The sequence below is a fragment of the Leptodactylus fuscus genome, chromosome 8, assembly GCF_031893055.1.
Source record: "Leptodactylus fuscus isolate aLepFus1 chromosome 8, aLepFus1.hap2, whole genome shotgun sequence".
Lineage (NCBI taxonomy): Eukaryota > Metazoa > Chordata > Amphibia > Anura > Leptodactylidae > Leptodactylus > Leptodactylus fuscus.
The window spans coordinates 64372596-64385610 of NC_134272.1; the positions used below are offsets into that span (position 1 = coordinate 64372596).

General features: G+C 45.7%; 1 protein-coding gene across 2 annotated transcripts in view; it reads left to right on the forward strand.

Annotated features, from left to right (window-relative positions):
* The first annotated feature begins 12312 nt into the window (after positions 1 to 12312).
* The window catches only part of HDAC4 (histone deacetylase 4), a 154153-nt gene continuing 153450 nt past the window's right edge, over positions 12313 to 13015 (forward strand). The window contains exon 1 of one of the 2 annotated variants that reach the window (XM_075283861.1): positions 12313 to 12461. The gene's annotated coding sequence lies outside the window, so the exon portion shown is untranslated. The remainder of the gene's footprint in view (positions 12462 to 13015) is intronic. The other variant, XM_075283863.1, reaches the window with a different exon arrangement.

A 13015-nucleotide genomic window follows, 5' to 3' on the forward strand; every position in this document is an offset into this window, starting at 1 on the left:
CAGAAAGGAAACCTCTGCTTCCATTATACCTATAGGGAAACTTCTGCCATTTCCGTAGGTATACTTGACATGCTGCGTGTATTTTTCTCGCAGTGTGTGGATGGGATTCACTGGAGTTCTGTCCACTATGCAGATACTGTAAAATGGTTTGTTTTTTTCCACTTCCATGTGTGGCCACGGCCTCAAATGGGATTTTTCGTCATTTCAGTGTGCAAATCTACTGGTAGAGCTAAGGGGACGGGACAGGTTATTAAAATGTATAGCTTATCCTTATGATATCAGTTTTAAATGGGTAGGGAACAAATTCTTGGCACACCCACCAATCAGCTGGTTTGTTTCATTATTTAACCTCTGCTGGCAGCGCTGCCCATCCTCAGAATGATATATATTCTTCATTCATTTATATTGGACAATTCTTCAGTACTCAGAACTACCACTATGAAAAAAAAAAACCCACACAGGAGTACACAATACAGTGGACTTACATTAGTACGGTATCTATTCAAAACAGCTGATCTGTCTGGGTGCTAAAAGTCAAACCCCCACCAATCTAAAATTAATGACTTAGGCATAGCTTAACTTAGACAATCTCTATAAACATACCATATCTAATGAAGTGACAACTCTAAAATTGATCTGATCCCGTGTGGCTACCCTACTCTCAAGTTCAATGGGGATGGGCCCTTCATGCTGAAGTACTCGGCACACTGTGTATTGAGCTACTCCATGGCCCCTTCCCTTTGCTCGGAGTGACAACTGTAGCGTTCTCCGGGGTCTACGTAATATAATAGAGCATGATGTCGAAAGTTGATTGTGTCTGATCCCTATATTACAGATTGTGGTTACACCTGCTATGCTAAGATCATCCATATTTACATCAGATAGAGATCATTGCAGGATGGATCAAATTAACTTTTGTTTATTCCCTTTTGGGCTCTTGGGGTTCTCGGCTAATTTGCCTTTGCTGAAGTTGTAAACAGGTTTTCCACTAAGTACCCTGCATAATTCAGAAGACAGTAATGTGCACACATTAAACTCTTAGTCCCGGGGAGAACAGAGTTGTTTGTACATTGATAACTTTTAATGGATCATCATATAAATAGAGAGAATGATTATCATGTACGCTTTCCTACACTATAGAGGCCTTCTGGATTCAGATGTACAAACAGGAAACTAGTGAAGAAGGGATTGAGAAGTTGAGATAAGGATGGGGTTTTTTCTTTTTTCCATTATGCTGCTGTGAACATCCTGCTTTTTCTGGCTGATCTAAGACATAAAGGACACGATTTATGTTTATGATTTATTATATTGTAACACATATATATGATCACCACTGGACACGTAAAAACAAATTAAAAAAAAAAGAAAAACCTTGTGTAGCTACATTACAATAGATTTTAAGAACGGTGCAGAGCCAAAATCTAATTTATTATGCAACTAGCAGTTACCCGCGACTTCGTCTGCGGGTTGACGGTGGCGCTGAACCACTTATATGCACGCAATCGCTGCTCCAGATTCATGTCCCCCTATCTGTGCTCCAGATTCATGTCCCCCTATCTCTGCTTCCAGTTTCTTGTCCCCCCCCATCTCTACCTCCAGTTTCATGTCCCCCTATGTCTTCTTCCAGTTTCATGTCCCCCCATCTCTGCCTCCAGTTTCATGTCGCCCCATGTCTCCTTCCAGTTTCATGTCCCCCCATGTCTTCTTCCAGTTTCATGTCCCCCCATCTCTGCCTCCAGTTTCATGTCGCCCCATGTCTCCTTCCAGTTTCATGTCCCCCCATGTCTTCTTCCAGTTTTATGTCCCGCCATCTCTGCCTGCAGTTTTGTGCCCCAGTGTCATGCTATTCTCTTTCCTGCTAGTTATCTGCCCTCAGTTTCATAGGCCCCTTAGATTATGTCCCCCTTGGATGTGTAACACAAATAAATAGTTGTACTCCCTCGCCACTCTCTCCGCTCGCTCCCTCCACTGACGCTGGTACCCGGAGTAGTCTCCAGGGCCGGCGTCATGTTGCTATGACCCCGGCCTGTCAGTGTTTCGCTTCGATTGCAGCCTATGGCAGGTAGACTGCAATTGAAGCGCCGGTTTTATGCAATGCACTGCATAATACCAACGCCGCTATTGCAGGCTACGCAGCCAAGGCTGCAATAGAAGCAAGAGACTGACAGGCCGGGAAGCCAGTGCAAGGCTTCCGGCTGTCATATCAACCTGACGCCGGCCCCAGAGACTCGTCCGGGTGCCGGTGTGGAGAGGGGACATGGCTGCGCCGACGGATGACATTTGTTCAGGTACTTGGGGATGCACCCCCCCCCCCCCAAAAAAAAAAAAAACGGGTTTCGCGGCGGAGGGCACAAAACGCTCACGGCAGGACACAATCTGACTGGTTTCCGTATTCTGTCTGCAGAAGACGGAAACCCGACAGACGGAGACCGAACGCTGATGTGAACCCAGCATAAGAGACAACAACTACTTATCTATTCTATCTACTGGCTAACACAGTGCAAAGATATTTGATAAAAAAAATCAGTGTGTGAATAAGTGCTTAGGGTATATTCAGAAATTGTGTATTATTTCTGAGGTCCGGTTCACATCTGCGTTCAGGTTTCCCCAAGCGTACTCCCCGAATGGAAACCTATACACATAGAAAAGCGGTTACCTAGGAAAACACACGGACCCCATAAACTATATGGACTACAAGCAGCACTTGTCTCTCCGCATGTTTCGTGCGGAAACTGAATGGAAACCACACGGACTCCATTTTAATCTATGGGGTCCGCATGTTATCCCAGGAAACCATTTTTCTCTGCTTATCCCCAAGCGGACTCCACGAACGCAGATGTGAACTGGGCCTAACACAAATTTTGCAGCAAATATTGGTTACATTTGGATTGTGCAATCTGCAATACAATAGACCTGATTTAGTCCCGGTTCACATCTGCATTCAGGTTTCAGTTCGGGGAGTCCACTTGGGGAACCCCCTGAATGGAATCCTATATGCATTACAAAGCGGTTACCTAAGGAAACCTGTGGACCCCATAGAATATAATGGGGTTCATGTAGTTTCTACTTGGTTTCTGCTTGCAGGACTTTTCTCTCCGCATGTTTTGTAAGGAAACCACACAAATCCCATTATAGTCTATGGGGGTCCACGGGTTTCCCAGGTAACTGCTTTTTAATGCAAATAGGTTACCAATCAGGGGGTCCCCAAGTGGACTCCCCAAACGGAAACCTGAATGCAGATGTGAACTGGGCCTTGGAATTAACTTTGCATGGTACCATCTACAGCAAACACAACCGAGAAATGAGGTTTCAACTGCAGATCTCTTCTGCCTGACTGGAGGAACATTCTGAATGGGGATCTACTGTATATAACGTGCCTACCTGTACTTTCAGGTCCTTTCTATTCATTGCTGACTAAAGGTCTTGGCACTACTAATATCAACAGTCCTGTAAGCCATTCTGCTACTCTTTGCCCTATTCACATGGGAGTGCAGATACTGGCCTATATTTAGCTGCTGTTTATTCTCAACACCACATGCTTCATGTCACGAGATATTATATTCCCGACATTGTTCACCTGCATCTTAAATGGAGTATGTTTGCTTAACCACCCAGAGATCCTTATGGACAAATGTTGTATGTGTCATTCACATGACCAATGATTCACATTGTATATTCTAGGTCACCCATCTTCACTGACCTCTCATAGATTGCAGTCTATTAAGGGATCTGTGAAAATGGGGAAAAATATGGAAGGCAGTGCAACACCTAAAACAAAGGGGCAAAACTTGTAGGATATACATTTATATATTTAAAGGGATTCTATCATTAGAATTCCATTTTTTAAGACTAATATGTAGAAATAGCCTTAAGGTCAGGGCCCCATGAGACGTAAACGCCGCGATTTTCCCTCAGCGGAGACACTGTTGTACAGTGCAGGCAAAGTGGATGGGATTCATACAAATCCCATCCCCACTTTGCGGAAAAGATCGCAGCACGGACACGCTGCGATTTGCAAAGCCATTGAGGCTTTGCAAATCGGAGCATGTCAATGATATCTACAGAAATGCCGTCATCTTTCCCATAGATATAATGTGAAGAGAAAGTCCGCAGAGGAAAACTCTGTGAACTTTCTCTTAAAAGCGCTGCGGAAAGAACCACAATGCGTTCACGCAGCGGTTCTTTCCGCAGTGCTTTAGCGCTACGATTACACCCCGTGGGGCCTTAGCCTAAGAGAGGCTATTCTTCTCCTACCTTTACAAGTCTTCTCCGCGCCACCGTTCGGTAGATATCCAGGTTTTCTTCAGTATGTAAATGAGTTCTATCATGCGAGAAAACTCTCCAGCGCTGCCTCCATCTTCTTCTGGCAAACCTCTCCGCGATGTCTTCTTCCTATGGTTTCTTAGGGCACCCTGAATCCATAGGCCCCTTGTCTCGTATTCAGTATACTCCCTACCTTCCCTTGACTCAGCCAGGATCTCTTTCTCGCTCATATGTCCCTCTACACTTCCAGCGCTACCCGTTACCCCTTTCTATCCCTTATGTTGGGCTTTCTTATTTGTACCTTTTTACCTCCCTCTGTTTATACATATTCGTATTGACTTTGTGCTTTTTGTACTATTTTTCTGTATATTTTGATGTTTTTAAAACCTTTTGGATTGCAATGCCCCCTAATACTCTGTAGGTGGCGCTAAGTTATTTTTATTTCAAAATTGGTGGGGCAACATCACGCAATAGTAATACTAAAAAGAATTCTCCTAAATTCTCGCTCATGTAATCCACTGAACAATGCGGTATCGATATTTATGCATTAAAAACATGTTACTGACAACTACACGCAGAAAATAGACAGACATTTATAGCGAATTAAATTTGTACATATATTTACGTAGCCTATATGAAAAGATCTCGTGTGCTGTTAATGACTGGCGTGGCTTGTGCATGGTCTAAACATTTGCAAACTGTGCAATTTTGATGTCGTTTGTGTATGAAATATATTCTTGTGGATTAAAGTAAAAGGGTGGGTACCATGTTAGCTGGGTGAACAAAGTTTCACTGCTCTCAGCTACTACAGTGTAGTGTCCAGCACTTGCGTTTCCACAACGTGGGGGTCCCAGCCTTAGGGCTACATGCATCACCGTGCGCAGTGTATGGGTCAGTAAAAACTACACGGATGACACACAGATTGGTACCCGTGTGTCATCCATGAGTTTTAGTGACCTATACATTCAAATGAATTGACTGAGCCCCAAATAAGGTCAGGTATAGGACCTGCTCCATATTTTGTGGCTCGTTTCTACGGCCCAGAAACATATCCGTAAAAACTTCAGATGTGTGTATGGGGCAATAGAAATGTATGGGTCAATTGCAGATAAAAGTACAGCCATGAATGTGAGGCCTAACACAGCATGGGGTCATAAACGGGTACAGTGGAGAAGTAAGAGAGGTGCGGATACTATCTGGGGCACATCGTGCGGCACTATTACTGTTAGGCCACTGTTCTGCACTATTAGTTTTGAGGCATCTTTATCTCTTTTTTTTGGGTGCTATCTGTCTGCCATAATTCTTTTGAATTCACTACTACTAAGGGATAAAAGCGTGTGAAAGACAGGTGTTCCAGGCAGTAGAAAAAACATGGAGGTATTTCAATGCATCATTTGCGGTGTTAAGGTGTTTGACCCCAAAAGTAACTTGAAAATTACAGATTGGTAGGGGTCTGACAGCTAGGACCTTTACTGATCATGAGAAGGGGGTGCCTTGCACCCATGACTGAACAGACATCTAAATTTTTTAATATGCAGCTGTCAGAGATAGCCATAGCATAATACCTAGCCGTCTGTAGCAGTCTCATAAAACGAGCACCGGTTCACATCTGCGTTCGGTATTCCGTTCGGGGAGTCCACATGGTGGTGACCACCCGAACAGAATACAGAACGCATTGACAAGCGGTGAGCATTGAAAGCACATGGACCCCATAGACTATAATGGGGTCTGTGTGTTTTCTGCACGGTCTCTGCACAAGTTCATGAAGTACTTTCCTCTCCGCATGACTTGTGTGGACAGTGTGCCAAAAACAAGCTTGTCAATGCGTTCAGTATTCCGTTCGGGGGGTCACCATGCAGACTTTCCAAACGGAATACATAAAGCAGGTGTGAAGCCTGAATGGGTAAGGTGTTAGCCTGTGCCATTCCAATCGTGCAAGGCACCCCTCTTCTTGTGATCATTGGGATCCCCAGCAGTCAGCCTCCACCAGTATGCAATGTATTCCCTGGGATAAGTTGCTTGACATTATATTGCATCTCTTTTAAAGGGGTTGTACCATGATAGACATGGCATATCCACAGGCTATGCCTTAAACGTCTGATAGATGCAGGCAACATTTTTGGAACTTGCACCTGTTTCTAAAACTCATCCCCCAAAACCTCATCCAGGGTGTCATAGGTTGTTGGGACTATGGAAACAGCCAAGCTTGCCGTGAATGGGAGTTATGGGATCAGCGCAGAAAGTAAGCTCTGCATTTCATAAAACCAACCTAACTATATATTGCCAGAATAAAGTAAATATTTCACAGCAAGATGACCCCCACTGTACACTACAACCAAAGCACAAAGTTGGTGGTCACATCATGGTCACATGGGCTGTCGCTATACAAATAACGGTAGATTAGAATGAGGAACCATCAAGAAATTAGAGAAAACAAATATACAGCAATCTGTAATAAGTTAGAAGAAGAATTTTGATAATAAGCCAACTGGTTTTATAGGCATTTATATACATATTGAAATAGGGATAATATAACTTCAGACATTTCTCCTGCCTGGGGCAGGAATCCATGATGTTGTAAGCACCAACCTTGATGTAGTCAAGTTTAGCAACAGTCCTAAGGGTGCAAAGTGCACCTGTGCCTCCTTGTGTGCCTGTTGTCAACACGCATATGTTGGTGTGAACTGTGTGTTATCCTATTGTAAATACTACTGTGTGCCACTTGCTTCAGGGGATCTTTACTGGCATGTATTAAAAAAGAGTCTATACAGTACTTGGAAGAATTACAGCTCAGTGTAATAACCCATAGACTTCTTTGGGGCCAACACATACCTCAATTAGACATATAAATGCATGCCAACAGTCTTAGCACAGGTTTATACAAATTCTTCCCCAAAATGGGTGTTCCTGGTCAATTTTGGGTCGTTTCTGGGTGTTCCCTGGGCAGGGCTTAACTGTCCCTCTTTTCCAATCAAATTCCTTAAAGGGATCCTATAATTAAAACACAATTTTTTTTCGTTGACACGTAGGAATAGCCTTATGCATACCTCCCAACTTTTGAAGAACCGAAAGAGGGTCAAAATGTGCGGTGCGCGTAGCGCGCCGTGGCAAATTTAGCCCTGCCCACTTTTGTGTTGGCTCCACCCACTCGTTAATTTTTCATGTGCCCGCACACAGTATAATCCTCCTACAGTCACCCGTAAATTATATGTCCCCCCTCTATCTCTCCCCCAGTTTCATATACACCCTTCATCTGCCACCAGTTTCATGTCCCCCTTCCATCTCTGCCCCCAGATTAATGTCCCCTCCATCTCTGCCCCCAGTTTCATGTCCCCTCCATCTCTGCCCCCAGTTTCATATCCCCTCCATCTCTGCCCCCAGATTCATGTCCCCCATCTCTGCCCCCAGATTAATGTCCCCTTCATCTCTGCCCCCAGTTTCATGTTCCCTCCATCTCTGCCCCCAGTTTCATGTCCCCTCCATCTCTGCCCCAGATTAATGTCCCCTCCATCTCTGCCCCCAGATTCATGTCCCCCAATCTCTGCCCTCAGATTCATGTCCCCTCCATCTCTGCCCCCAGATTCATGTCCCCCCATCTCTGCCCTCAGATTCATGTCCCCTCCATCTCTGCCCCCAGATTCATGTCCCTCCATCTCTGCCCCCAGATTCATGTCCCTCCATCTCTGCCCCCAGATTCATGTCCCTCCATCTCTGCCCCCAGATTCATGTTTCCACATCTCTGCCCCCAGATTCATGTCCCTCCATCTCTGCCCCCAGATTTATGTCCCCTCCATCTCTGCCCCCAGACTCATGTCCCCCATCTCTACCCCAGATTCATGTCTCCCCATCTCTGCCCCCCATGTCTTCTCCTTCATCTGCCCCCAGTTTCACGTTCCACCTCCACATTACACTTACCTTCTCCTCCGCTCCCTCGCCGCTCTCTGCGCGCCTCTCTTGCTGACACATATGCGGCTGAAGCGAGGAGCTGACCTGTGTGAGCTCCTCGCTTCGCCGCTGCCGCCGGCTACTGGCTTGCAGACGCGATGTGTCACATGACACATCATATGTGTCACATCGCGACTGCAAGCCAGTAGCCGGCGGCAGCGGCGAAGCGAGGAGCTCACACAGGTCAGCTCCTCGCTTCAGCCGCATATGTGTCAGCGAGAGAGGCGCGCAGCAGTGAAGCGAGGAGCTGACATGTGTCAGCTCCTTCCTTCAACCGCATATGTGTTCAACTCAGATCTGCGTCATCTGGACGCAGATCTGAGTTGAAATCGGGACATACCTCCCTCCAACCGGGACCGCGGGACATGTCACCCAAATCGTGACTGTCCCGCGGAAATCGGGACGGTTGGGAGGTATGCTTATGAAAGGTTATTTGTCTCCTACCTTTAGATGTCTTCTCCATGCCGCCGTTCCGTAGAAATCCCAGTTTTCCTCGGTATGCCAATGAGTTCTCTCGCAGCACTGGAGGCGGGCCCCAGCGCTCAAACAGCACTGGGGGCATCCCCAATGCTGCAAGAGAACTCTCCAGCAGTCCATCTTCTTCAGGAACGTCTTCTTCCGGCGTAGGCGGTGAAACTTGTAGGCCTCGGACAGAGCCGACTGCGCATGCCCACGGCCATTTTCTTGTGGTCTGTGGGCATGCGTAGTCAGCTCTGCCCGAGGCCTACAAGTTTCACCGCCTGCGCCAGAAGAAGACGCGTGAAGAGGATGTTCATGAAGAAGATGGAGGCGGCGCTGGAGAGTTCTCTTGCAGCATTGGGGGCACCCCCAATGCTGCGAGAGAACTCATTTGCGGACCGGCAAAAACCGGGATTTCAACAGAACGGCGGCGTGGAGAAGAATGGTAGGAGAAGAATAGCCTTTCTTAAGGCTATTCCTACGTGTCAACCAGAAAAAAAAAAAAGGATTTTAATGGTAGAATCCATTTAAGATAGTGTAGTCACAATATATGACCATTCCTATTTCCCATTCACTGTATATTTTCCATATAACAGAGACTGTATGTATAGTAAGCGCATTACTTTACCATTACACAAATCATATCTTGAACAATCATTAATTTCCAGTGTTGTTCCAAAACGTCAGCATGTTACCACCTACGCTAGACAGGTGACGTTTATTTGCAGTCTAAGGCACAAACTAATAGGCCTGACCTAGGATGCCCTATAGTCACTCTACATGCCACACACTCTATTGGCAGATCAATGAGTGGGATATTTCTGATTCTTTCTCCTAGTTACAACTATTGTATTAAAGGTTGTAAATAGTCAACCTGTTTGTCTGATTTCTAGTATTATTGTAGGCAAATATGGGAGGTCTTGTAGTGACTTGTTATTTGTATATAACACATAACTGGAGGTCTATAGTAACTTACAAATGTCTTATCCTGGAACACATGCTGCAAAAAGTTTGCAGTGACTTCTTTAGATTACATGATGTCATCGGCAGGCATCTCTTGAAATAGGAAACATCGGAGCGGATTCATCAAGCCTGGCGTATCATACACCAGTCTTGATGATCCCTGCATAGAAAATGAATTCACCTGCTTGATGATGAGAAGCAACCCAGGGACACACTTTGCAGGGCAGTGTGCCATAGATTTTTATCATAATTTACGCCACAAAAAAGGCCACGTCCATGCTGTGTCGGATTAGACAAAAGTGGTGAGGTTGGCGTAGAAACAAATGACCATAACAATATCTCCATGGATATTGGGAACACTCCAAAAGACCTGACATTTTTTGGAGATGTTCTCAGCCAGTTATCTAGATATCACAACTTGATCTCAGATCCTTATGTCCATTTATCCTGTTTTTAATACAAGATCTGACCATTGATTTGCTGCCTTATATACCCCACACCCCGACAAATGACATTGTCACTAGATAATCAATGTTAGGCTGGGGATACACGTTGCGGGATAGTCAACGCAAATTCGCAGATGGATAACCCGCTGTGATCTAATGTAACAGCACTGTGTATGAAATTTATACAACTCCCATCCACATGCTGTGACTAAAACCTGCGGAGTAAAGTGACTTGCGCTGCAGGTTTAAAACTGCAGCAATTCAGACTCAAAACCTGATATTTGGATTGTGGTGTATATTGTACCAGAGAATTACACTTCATTTCCCTTTAGCTCACTGCTTGCATTAAATGGCATATTATATTATCACTCAGCTACGGACGCTACATTGTGTTATGCACATTTACGTGTTCGCTATCTACTTACAGGGCTTATTACATAGAATAACACTCAGGGATGATGACGTGTTGGGAAGGTGCGTAACCCTGGAGCTCCTGATCTGTTCGCAACTCTGAAACGATAACCGCACAGTCCAAGCTCTAAGCAATATGCACATCTATATAGAATGGACCCTTGCGGGGTTGTCAGCACAAATGAGCCAAAGAGGGCTTTAGGGGTGTGGCTTTCTATCAACGGGCTTCACTATCTGATCCTGCTAACGGCTGATCAGCTCTGCCCATTAAATGTACTGTGCATGTCTGATGATGACACACTGTCCCCATCTGACGCTGGCTCTCTTCACTTCCGTGTACAGTGTGTCATCATCAGACACGTACAGTACAGATAGTGGTGGAGCTGATCAGCAGTTAGCAGCAGCAGATAGTGACACCCATTGATAGAAAGCCACGCCCCTAAAGTCTTTTTCTGCTCATTTGCATAGGGATAAAAAGATGATTTTTACAAGAATGGAGCAGCGGTCCAGAATAAGAAACAAATCAATGTAAACTGTATTGACAGTCCTGCAAGGTACTATGATTAGTTTATATCTCCATTTTGTGCAGACAGACTCCCTACACCACAGGTTGGTTTGCTCAGCAAGATTTTTTGCAGCATGTTCAGGTAGGTAAACTCCCAATGTAAGGGTATGTTCACATAGCATAATTTTGAGCTGGTACTGAAGCACATTCCACTGTAAAATCAGGCCTGGTTCACATCTGCGTTCCGGTTTCCGTTGCAGGAGTCCGCTTGGGAACTCCCCCGAACGGGAAACCTATATGTATTAAAAAGCGGTTACCTGGGAAACCCGCAGACCCCATAGACTACAATGGGCTCTGTGTGGTTTTCGCTCAGTTTCCGTGCAAAACACGCAGAGAAAAAAGTGCTGTTTGTAAAACTTTTTCTCTCCATGTTTTGCGCGGAAACCACATGGACCCCATTATAGTCTATGGGGTCTGCGGGATTCCCAGGTAACTGCTTTTTAATGCGTATAGGTTTCCGTTTGGGGGGTCTCCAAGCCGACTCTTCTAATGGAAACCTGAACGAAGATGTGAATGGGCCTAAGCTCCAAAAATCCAGTCTGTGTTTTTCAGTTCTAGCAAAGTGAATGACGTTTAATCTTATACCAAAATTGTAGAAAAAAATGCAGCAAAAAAAGACAACATATTTGAAATTCACTTCACTTTCCCTATATACTCAGATGGGGCGGGGAGCAGAAATACTAAATAAAAAAATTAAAACCCCTTTGCATCTTCTGCCGGCACAGAGAGGTCTGCCTGTGCTATGTATCACACATGACTATGACAAGTGCAATGTACTGACTAACACTAAGCGCGCAGCGATCATTTATAAGCTGCCGCTAAGCCCCGCCCCCTCCAGGAGGTCAGCTACAAGCCGACAGCAAAACCGAGCGGCCTATAAATAACTCGTGCCCTCATTGGCTGCAGTAAACAAATACAGAGCACGTGTGTCAGAATAACCAATGACAGCTGTCCAGGCTCTCAGGGGCCACATTAGGCGGTCTATTGGCAGATTGACAGCTTCTGTAGCCAATGCCTCCTCAGTCTAGTCTGTAGTCTCGCCCAGTCGTAATGATTGGCGCCTTTCAGAAACAGGGCGGTAACGTAGAGGGCTCACTAAGCTGAAGCCCTGCCATTCTCCTGGTGACTGACATCTCAGGCAGCCAATAGACGGGCGACTTGGAAACCTTCTTTGTATCTATTGGTCAGAGAGGTCTTGTGGGCCGGAACCTTTTCCAGAATGACAGGTTTATTGACCAATGAGCGCTCAGTGCGAAGTAGGGCGCAGTGTTAGGAGGTGCGCGGGATGTCGGCCGCTCGGAGCCTCGGGTAGAACAGGAGGATTTGTGAGAGATCAGGGATAGACAGAGCTAGGCCTGGGAGCTCGGGGAGTTCGCCGGGACCCCTAGGACTGCGAGGGCGCTGTTCAGGTGAGAGGAGAAAGGCTGCGGCGTTTGCATCATCAGCTGTTTACTACAATGCAGGCTGCAGTGTCTGCACGGGCATGTATTTGTCTAAGCCGCCCCTTATAGGAGCCAGTCAGTCTGCAGGAGTCGCGACTGGTGGATGGTTATGTGCTATCGCGATGGTGCAGAGGAGGTGCACACATGTAAATAAATGAATGGCCTGTGGGCCGGTGCAGGCGGTGTGTACTGTGTGCAGACACGGCTTGTGTGTGTTTATTGTGGCTGCAACACGTGTGAGCTCAGCAGGCAGCCCCTGGACTTGTGAGACTACAACTCCCAGCATGCTCTGACAGCCCAGCTGGGTGTTGTAGTTACACAATGGCTTGTCTAGGTGTGATGGGTGTACTGCAGTCAGTGTCCTGTGCCATGTCTGACCATAGATCTGCGGTATATCCACTATCCAGCACAGGATTCTACCTGTATGTAATAAAGCAGATAAGCAGGGGGAGTGTATATATATGTTTGTGTGTGTGTATATATATATATATATATATATATATATATATATATATATATCT